We start from the raw sequence: 10,069 nt of genomic DNA, 5'->3' as shown, positions 1-10,069 counted from the left end.
TTCTTATACACTAACAACGAAGCAACAGAAAGACAAATAAAGAAACTGATCCCATTCACAATTGCACCAAGAAGCATAAAATACCTAGGAATAAATCTAACCAAAGATGTAAAGGATCTGTATGCTGAAAGCTATAGAAAACTTATGAAGGTAATTGAAGAAGATTTAAAGAAATGGAAAGACATTCCCTGCTCATGGATTGGAAAAATAAATATTGTCAAAATGTCAATACTACCCAAAGCTATCTACACATTCAATGCAATCCCAATCAAAATTGCACCAGCATTCTTCTCAAAGCTAGAACAAGCAATCCTAAAATTCATATGGAACCACAAAAGGCCCCGAATAGCCAAAGGAATTTTGAAGAAGAAGACCAAAGCAGGAGGCATCACAATCCCAGACTTTAGCCTCTACTACAAAGCTGTAATCATCAAGACAGCATGGTATTGGCACAAAAACAGACACATAGACCAATGGAATAGAATAGAAACCCCAGAACTAGACCCACAAACGTACGGCCAACTCATCTTTGACAAAGCAGGAAAGAACATCCAATGGAAAAAAGACAGCCTCTTAACAAATGGTGCTGGGAGAACTGGACAGCAACATGCAGACGGTTGAAACTAGACCACTTTCTCACACCATTTACAAAAATAAACTCAAAATGGATAAAGGACCTAAATGTGAGACAGGAAACCATCAGAACCTTAGAGGAGAAAGCAGGAAAAGACCTCTCTGACCTCAGCCGTAGCAATCTCTTACTCGACACATCCCCAAAGGCAAGGGAATTAAAAGCAAAAGTGAATTACTGGGACCTTATGAAGATAAAAAGCTTCTGCACAGCAAAGGAAACAACCAACAAAACTAAAAGGTAACCAACGGAATGGGAAAAGATATTTGCAAATGACATATCGGACAAAGGGCTAGTATCTAAAATCTATAAAGAGCTCACCAAACTCCACACCCGAAAAACAAATAACCCAGTGAAGAAATGGGCAGAAAACATGAATAGACACTTCTCTAAAGAAGACATCCAGATGGCCAACAGGCACATGAAAAGATGTTCAGCATCGCTCCTTATCAGGGAAATACAAATCAAAACCACACTCAGGTATCACCTCACGCCAGTCAGAGTGGCCAAAATGAACAAATCAGGAGACTATAGATGCTGGAGAGGATGTGGAGAAACGGGAACCCTCTTGCACTGTTGGTGGGAATGCAAATTGGTGCAGCCGCTCTGGAAAGCAGTGTGGAGGTTCCTCAGAAAATTAAAAATAGACCTACCCTATGACCCAGCAATAGCACTGCTAGGAATTTATCCAAGGGATACAGGAGTACTGATGCATAGGGGCACTTGTACCCCAATGTTCATAGCAGCACTCTCAACAATAGCCAAATTATGGAAAGAGCCTAAATGTCCATCAACTGATGAATGGATAAAGAAATTGTGGTTTATATACACAATGGAATACTATGTGGCAATGAGAAAAAATGAAATATGGCCTTTTGTAGCAACGTGGATGGAACTGGAGAGTGTGATGCTAAGTGAAATAAGCCATACAGAGAAAGACAGATACCATATGGTTTCACTCTTATGTGGATCCTGAGAAATTTAACAGGAACCCATGGGGGAGGGGAAGGAAAAAAAAAAGAGGTTAGAGTGGGAGAGAGCCAAAGCATAAGAGACTGTTAAAAAACTGAGAACAAACTGAGGGTTGATGGGGGGTGGGAGGGAGGGGAGGGTGGGTGATGGGTATTGAGGAGGACACCTTTTGGGATGAGCACTGGGTGTTGTATCGAAACCAATTTGACAATAAACTTCATATATTGAAAAAAAAACAGGTAACCAAAGGGTTAATGGGACTAATTAGTGCCGCTGCAGACGAATAAGCACAAGTGCAATTTTTACCAGGGCCTTTTTCATTTGCTTTTAAATTTCCCTGACTCTCCTACTTCAAGGAGGCAGATTTGAACTTTTCCTGTCTGTGTCCTTCTTTGGGTGCCTTTCAAATAAACACTTTCCTTGCTGCATATTCCACATCTCAGTGCTTATCTTGGCTGTGCATTGGGAAGATGAAATTGGGTTTGGTTACAAATTTGGTGAGCCATCCAGGAGCTCTTTGTCCATGGTTTGTCAGCCTCCAGCTGGTAATGGGGGTCTGATGACATGTCCAAGCAACTGCCTAAGCTCTTGTTTTAGGGATCATCTCTGCGACCACACATCAACGGGGCACTGCTGACATTTGGTACATTTAACTACTGTGGCAAGGAAATGGTTTTTGGATTTTGTTTGGACAAAAATTTCTTGTTGAGTACTTTGTGTGTAAAAGCATGTGAGCTTATTTCTTCATCCTATTTGGCTTAGCTTTCTTAGATTTCTTCCTCCCATTTAGTTTCCTCCAAATTGAGGTTTTGAGTTCTCTAAGCCTCCTTATCTTGCTTCATTAAGGAAAGGCTGACTAGGAAACTGTTTTGTTCAATCAGTGAACTTCTGATTTTTAGGGAGGAACTAGAAACTTGGAAGTCATTGGCTCAGTCAGTGAAGTCCCAACTTTTGGAGAGGAACCAGTGCTCACAGAGATACTCTGGGCTTCTTTTGGTTGGTTTGTTGCTGCAGCTTTTGGTATCTTTGAATAAAGCTGGTTGTGTTCTAATTGGAAGATGGAAATTATAATTTGATCCCCACATGCAGTCCTTTGGCCTATGTTCTCCAAAACTGGGCAATCATTTTTTCAACATGCCTTGGCCACAATAGCCACTAGACTCTGGGGAAAAATGATCAATGAACAAATCCATAAATCATAATACTATCTGTGCAGCCATACCCCTACAGACTCTAAGACCTTTTTAAATTTGCTTTAAAATTTCCCTAACTCTCCTCCTTTGAGGAGGTGGATGTAAGGCCTGTCTTCCTGTCTCCTTGTTTGGGTGCCTTTAAACTAAACCCTCTCTTTGCTGCATATTCATTCTCAGTGATTGTCTCTGCTGTGTGTCGAGCATTAGTAGGTTCAGTTATAAGTTGAATTTTGTTTTTTAACAATTATTTATGTCTTTTGACAAATTTGTCAATTCTATTTACATGATCTAAATTATTGACATTCACTTTTCATAATATTCCTTTTTACTAACCCTTGTTTAAATTTAAATTTTAGTTAGTTAACATACAGTGCAATATCTGTTTCAGGAGTCGAAATAAGTGATTGATCATTCACATACATCACTCAGTGCTCATCACAAGTGCCCTCCTTAGTACTCATTACCCATCTAGCCCATCTCCTACCCACTGCCCTCCATCAACCCAAAGTTTATTCTCTATCCTTGAGTCTCTTGTGGCTTGTTTCCCCCTCTCCTCCCCCTTCCCATATGTTCATGTGTTTTGTTCTCAAATTCCACAAAGAAGTGAAATCATATGTTATTTGTCTTTTTCTGATTGTCTTACTTTGCTTAACATAATACATTCTAGCTCCATCCACATCATTGAAAATGACAAGATTTCAGTCTTTCTGATTGCTAATATTCCATTGTATATATATACCACATCTTTATATATTCATCAGTCAATGGACATTTGAGTTCTCTTCATTGGCTATTGTTGATAATGTTGCAATGAACGTTGGGTTACATGTACCCCTTTGAATATGTATCTTTGTATCCTTTGGAAAAATACCTAATAGTTCAATTGCTGGATCGTAGGGTAGTTCTACTTTTAGTTTTTTGAGGGACTTCCATACTGTTTTCCAGAATGGCTGCATCAGTTTGCATTCCCACCAACAGTGAAAAAGGGTTCCCCTTTCTCAGCATGCTCACCAAAAACTGTTGTTTCCTGTGTTGTTAATTTTAGCTATTTTGACAGGTGTGAGGTGGTATCTCATTATGGTTTTGATTTTTATTTCCCTGATGATGAGTGATGTGGAGCATCCTTTCATGTGTCTTTTAGCCATCTGGATGTCTTCTTTGGAAAAGTGTAACGTTTTCTGCCCATTTCTTCACTGGGTTATTTGGTTTTCTGGGTGATGAGTTTGATAAGTTCTTTATAGATTTTGGATACTAACCCTTTATCAGATATGTCGTCTGGAAATATCTTCTCCCATTCTGTAGGCTGACTTTTAGTTTTGTTGATTGTTTCCTTCACTGTGCATAGACTTTATATCTTGACAAGGTCCCAATAGTTCATGTTTGCTTTAGTTTCCATTGCATTCAGCAACCTGTCTAGTAAGAAGTTACTCCAGCCAAGGTCAAAGAGGTTGTTCTCTAGGATTTTTATCGTTTCCTGTCTCACATTTAGGTCTTTTCTCCATTTTGAATTTATTTTTGTGTACGTTGTAAGAACGTGGCCCAATTTCATTCTTGTGCATGTCACCATCTAGTTTTCCCAGCAGCATTTATTTTTATTTTTATTTTTTTTAATTTTTTTTCGAATGTTTATTTATTTTTGAGAGACAGAGTGTGAGTGGGGAAGGGGCAGAGAGAGGGAGACACAGAATCTGAAGCAGGCTCCAGGCTCTGAGCTGTCAACACAGAGCCCGATGTGATGCTTGAACCCACAAGCTGGGAGATCACGACCTGAGCCAAAGTCAGACCCTTAACTGACAGAGTCACCCAGGTGCCTTCCCCCACCCCCACCACCACAGCATTTATTAAAGAGACTGTCTATTTTCCATTGGATATTCTTTCCTGCTTTGTCAAAGATTAGTTGACCATATGGTTCTGGGTCCATTTCTGGGTTTTGTATTCTGCTTCATTGATGTATTTGTTTTTTGTGTCAGTACCATACTGTCTTGATGAATACAGCTTTGTAATATAGTTTGAAATCCGGACTCATGATGCCTCCAGTTTTGTTTTTCTTTTTCAGGATTTCTTTGGCTATTTGGAGTCTTTTGTGTTTGCATACAAATATTAGGATTGTTCGTTCTACCTCTGTGAAAAATGCTGGTGGTATTTTGATAAGGATTGCATTAACTGTGTAGATTGCTTTGAGTAGTATAGATATTTTAACAATGTTTTCTCTTCCAATCCATGAAAATGGAATGTTTTTCCATTTCTTTGTGTCCTTTTCAATATCTTTCATATGTGTTCTACAGTTTTCAGAATATAGATCTTTTACATTTTTAGTTAGGTTTATTCCTCGTTATCTTATTGTTTTTGGTGCAATTGCAAATGGGATTTATTCATTGATTTATTTTTGTGCTGCTTCATTATTGGTGTATAGAAATGCAACAGAGGATGGTGGAGCAGCACGGAAACTTTCTGCTTGTTTTGTCCCTGAAATGAAGCAAGCACCAAACCATTTTGCACACCTAGAAAACTGATCTGAGGACTTACACAAAAATCTGCATAACTTGAGCCACAGAACTCAGCAGGTATGTTGCACAGAGAGGTGAACTGGGGGAGAAAGAAGCTGCAGAGGGTGGGGAGCTGTTTTTGTTTCTGTAGAAGGGGAAGGGACAGTGGGTAAAGTACAGAAAAAGCACTCCCCCTGAAAGCAGCCAAAGAGAAGAGAAAGAATGGAAACACCCGCAAGGAACTGAACAAGAGAGAAAGGAGAAAGGAGAAGTTTCATTACCATTATGACTATAAACAAGGAACACAGAGTTGGAAACTTCATAGCTCGATACCTGGCAGTGCTTTGGTGGGAAGGGTGAATCCCCAGGAGCAGAATGCAAACTCCGAGGAGGCTTGGGGTCACACGGGGAGAGGCGATTTCCCCGCCAGGAGAACATGTGGTAAAGCCTGTGTGGCCTACCCACAAGAAAAGGTCCCAGAAGACCCCAGATTACAGCCACGTTTGCTGGTGTTGGAACAAAGATGCTAGGGTGTGGTGAAGCCTGGTGCCAGATGTGTGTTGTGATTTACCATAGTCCCTGAAGTGCTGCTGCTGCATGATCACATGAAATTTTTCTGGGGCAGGCTGGCATCTGGCCACAGTCTCTGGGGCCTCTGCAGACATGCAGTTGTGTGAGCATCTCATGGGTGGGCCAGGACCTGGTCATTGCTCGCTGAAACACTCCCCCAGAGGGTTGTAGCAGGTTCAAGCTTCAGGGCCCTCAGAAGTGAGGGGTTTGGAAATATAGCCCAATCTGAAATAATATTCAGGAGGGAGGTGTTGCTTGGCAGACTGATGGATTGGTCACAGACAGTGTAGAAGCAGGGATGGGAGCTGGAGACAAAGGAGTGCTTGATTGCCAGTTGGTGAGAGCACAGTGTTCTGATGCTAGAGACTGGGAAGGTGGGTGTGGCTATTTTCATGTCCCTGCTCCTGAGCATACAAAAGTACAAGTGCCACACCGATCCAGCCCAGTAAGCTAAGCAGCACCACCTAGTGGAGAATTAAGCCATTACACCAAGCCCTGTCCAACTGTGCCAACCAAGCACTAGAGGACGACCACAAGTCTCTCACTCTGCTTAGTGTACAGACTATAAAGGGCTTCATAGTTTGTCTTCTAGGGGAAAATGGATGTAATGTTCGGATTTAATTCTGTTAGATGGTGCATCTATTCTTTTTTTTTTTTTCTTTTCTTATACTTGGATACAGGAAGTGAAAAATTTACTTGTATTTTTGTTTTTAATAAAAAGATTTTTCTTTATTTTCTTCTACTATGTTTTTAATGATTTTTTGGTAAATTTTTTTGTCTATTTTACTTTCTTCACTTCATTTTATTCTATTTTATTTTTTAATTTTTAAACGTTTGCTTACTTTTTTTTCTTTTTCCTTCCTTTTTTTCTTTTGTATTCTTTCCCTTTCTTCTCTATTCCATCAACCTTCTTTCAACAACCAGACCAAAACACACCTACGATATGGCTTCCTTTATTTATTTGTGTGTGTGTGTGTTGTTTTAATTTTTTTATATTTTATTATTTATTTTATTAATTATTTTTCTTCCTCCAAAATGACAAAACAAAGGAATTCACCACAAAAGAAAGAAAAGGAAGAAATAATCAACACAGATGTAAGCAAGATGTCTGAACCAGAGTTTAGAGTCAAGATAATAAGAATACTAGCTGGGGTTGAAAAAAGGATAGAATCCCTTTCTGCAGAGATAAAAGGTAAAAATCTAGTCAGGGTGAAATTAAAAATACAAAAACAGATGCAATTGCAAATGGATGCCATGGCAGCAAGGATGGATGAAGCAGATCAGGGAATGAGCAATATAGAAGACAACTTATGGAGAATAACAAAGCAAAAAAAAAATAGGGAAACTAAGGCAAAACAGCAAGATATAAGAATGAGAGAACTCTGTGACTCATTAAAAAGAATAACATCCAAATCATAGGGGTCACAGAAGATCAAAAGAGAGAAAAAAAGGGTAGAAAGTTTATGTGAGCAAATAATAGTGGAAACCTTTACTAACCTGGGAAAAGACACAGGCATCAAAATCCAGGAAGCACAGAGAACTCCCATTAGATTGAACAAAAACCGACCATCAACAAGGCATTTCATAGTCAAATCCACAAAATACACAGATGAGGAAAGAATTATGAAAGCAGCAAGGACAAAAAGTTCTTAACCTATAAGAGAAGACAGATCAAGTTCACAGCAGACTTATCCACACAAATTTGGCAGGCCAGAAAGGAGTGGCAGGATATATTCAATGTGCTGAATCGTAAAAAAAAAAAAAAAAAAAAAAGTAGCCAAGAACTCTTTATCCAGCAAGGCTGTCATTCAAAATAGTAGTAGAGATAAAGAGTTTCCCAAACAAAAACTAAAGGAGTTTGTAACCACTAAATGAGCCCTGCAAGAAAATTTAAGGGGGACTCTCTGAGGGGAGAAAAGACAAAACAAAGAAGACCAAAGGGAACAAAGACTGAAAGTACCAGAGAACACCACCAGAAACTCCAACTCTACAGACAACATAATGGCAAAAGGTCCATATCTTTCAGTACTCACTCTAAATGTCAATGGAATACACACTCCAATCAAAAGACATAAGGTTACCAAATAGATAAGTAAATAAGATCCATTTATAAGCTGTTTACAAGAGACCCACTTTATACCTAAAGACACCTTCAGATTGAAAGTACAGAGATAGAAAACCATCTATCATGCTAATGGTCAACAAAAGAAAGCTGGAGTAGCCATATTTATATCAGATAATCTGGACTTTAAAATAAAGACTGTAAAAAAAGATGAAGGGCATTATATCATAATTAAAGAGTCTATCCACCAAGAAGACCTAACAATTGTAAACATTTATGTTGCAAATGTGGTAGCACCCAAATATATAAATCAATTCATCACAAACATAAAGAAACTTATTGATAATACTACCATAATAGTAGGGGACTTCAAAACCCAACCTACAGCAAAGAACAGATCTAAGCAAAAAATCAACAAGGATTTACAATGGCTTTACAATGGCTTTAAATGACACACTGGACCAGATGGACTTAACAGATATATTCAGAATACATCATCCTAAAGCAGCAGAACACACATTCTTCTCGACTGCACATGGAACATTCTCCAGAATAGATCACATACTGGGACACAAATCAGTCCTTAACAAGTACAAAAAGAATAAGATCATACAGTGCATATGTTCAGACCACAATGCTATGAAAGTCAAAATCAACCACAAGAAAAAGTTTGGAAAGACAATAAATACTTGGAGAGTAAAGAACATCCTATTAAAGAATGAATTGGTTAACCAAGAAGTTAAAGAAGAAATTAAAAATACATGGAAGCTGATGAAAATGATAATACCAAAGCCCAAACCTCTGGGATGCAGCAAAGGCAGTCACAAGAGGGAAGTATATAGTAATCCAGGCTTTCCAAAAGAAGGAAAAAAGGTCTCAGATACACAACCTAACCTTACACCTTAAAGAGCTGGAAAAAGAGCAACAAACAAAACCCAAAATAGCAGAAGATGGGAAATAATAAAGATTCGAGAAGAAATCAATGATATCAAAATCCAAAAAAAAAAAAAATAGTAGAACAGATCAATGACACCAGAAGTTGGTTCTTTTGAAGATTAACAAAACTGATAAGCCCCTAGCCAGATTGACAAAAAAAAAAAAAAAAAAAGGAAAGGACCCAAATAAATGGAATCAAGAATGAAAGAGAAGAGATCACAAACACTGCAGAAATACAAACAATAATAAGAGACTATTATGAGAATTATATGCCAATAAATTGGGCAATTTGGAGGAAATGGAAAATACCTAGAAACATATAAACTACAAAAACAGAAACAGGAAGAAATAGAAAATTTGAATAGACCCATAACCAGTAAAGAAACTGAATGACTAATCAAAAATCTCCCTACAAACAAGTGTCCAGGGCCGGATGGCCTTCCAGGGGAATTCTACCAAACGATTAAAGCCATTCGGATCCAACAATAAATTAAAATAATTATTCACCATGATCGAGTCAGATTTATACCTGGGATGCAAGGCTGGTTCAATATCCACAAATCATCAATGTGATACATCACATCAATAAAAGAAAGGATAAGAACCACATGATCCTCTCAATAGATGGTGAAAAAGCATTCGACAAAATACAGCATCCTTTCTTGATAAAAACCTTCAAGAAAGTAAGAATAGAACGATCATACCTCAAGATCATAAAGGCAATATGCAAAAGACCCACCGCTAATATCATTCTCAATGGGGAAAAACAGAGCCTCCCCCCTAAGGTCAGGAATACGACAGGGATGTCCACTCTTGCCACTGTTACTCAACATAATATTGGAAGTCCTAGAGTCAGCAATCAGACAACACAAAGGAATAAAAGGCACCCAAATCAGCAAGAAAGATTTCAAACTTTCACTCTTCACAGATGACTTCATACTCTTTTTGGAAAACCCAAAAGCCTCCACCAAAACACTGCTAGAACTCATCCAGAAATTCAGAAGTTGTAGGATATAAAATCAATGTACAAAAATCGGTTGCATTTCTATATACCAATAATGAAGCAGCAGAAAGAAATCAAGGAATCAAGCCCAGTTACTACTGCACCAAAACTCATAAAATCTCTAGGAATAAATCTAACCAAAGAGGTGAAAAATCTATACACTGAAAACCATGGAAAGCTTATGAAAGAAATTGAAGAAGACACAAAAAAATGGAA

Source organism: Lynx rufus, unplaced genomic scaffold, assembly GCF_022079265.1.
Source record: "Lynx rufus isolate CCGP_SWC_20201006 ecotype Redwood Valley unplaced genomic scaffold, mLynRuf1.p SCAF_35, whole genome shotgun sequence".
NCBI classification, from domain to species: domain Eukaryota; kingdom Metazoa; phylum Chordata; class Mammalia; order Carnivora; family Felidae; genus Lynx; species Lynx rufus.
Note: the sequence above shows the minus strand (reverse complement) of the source record.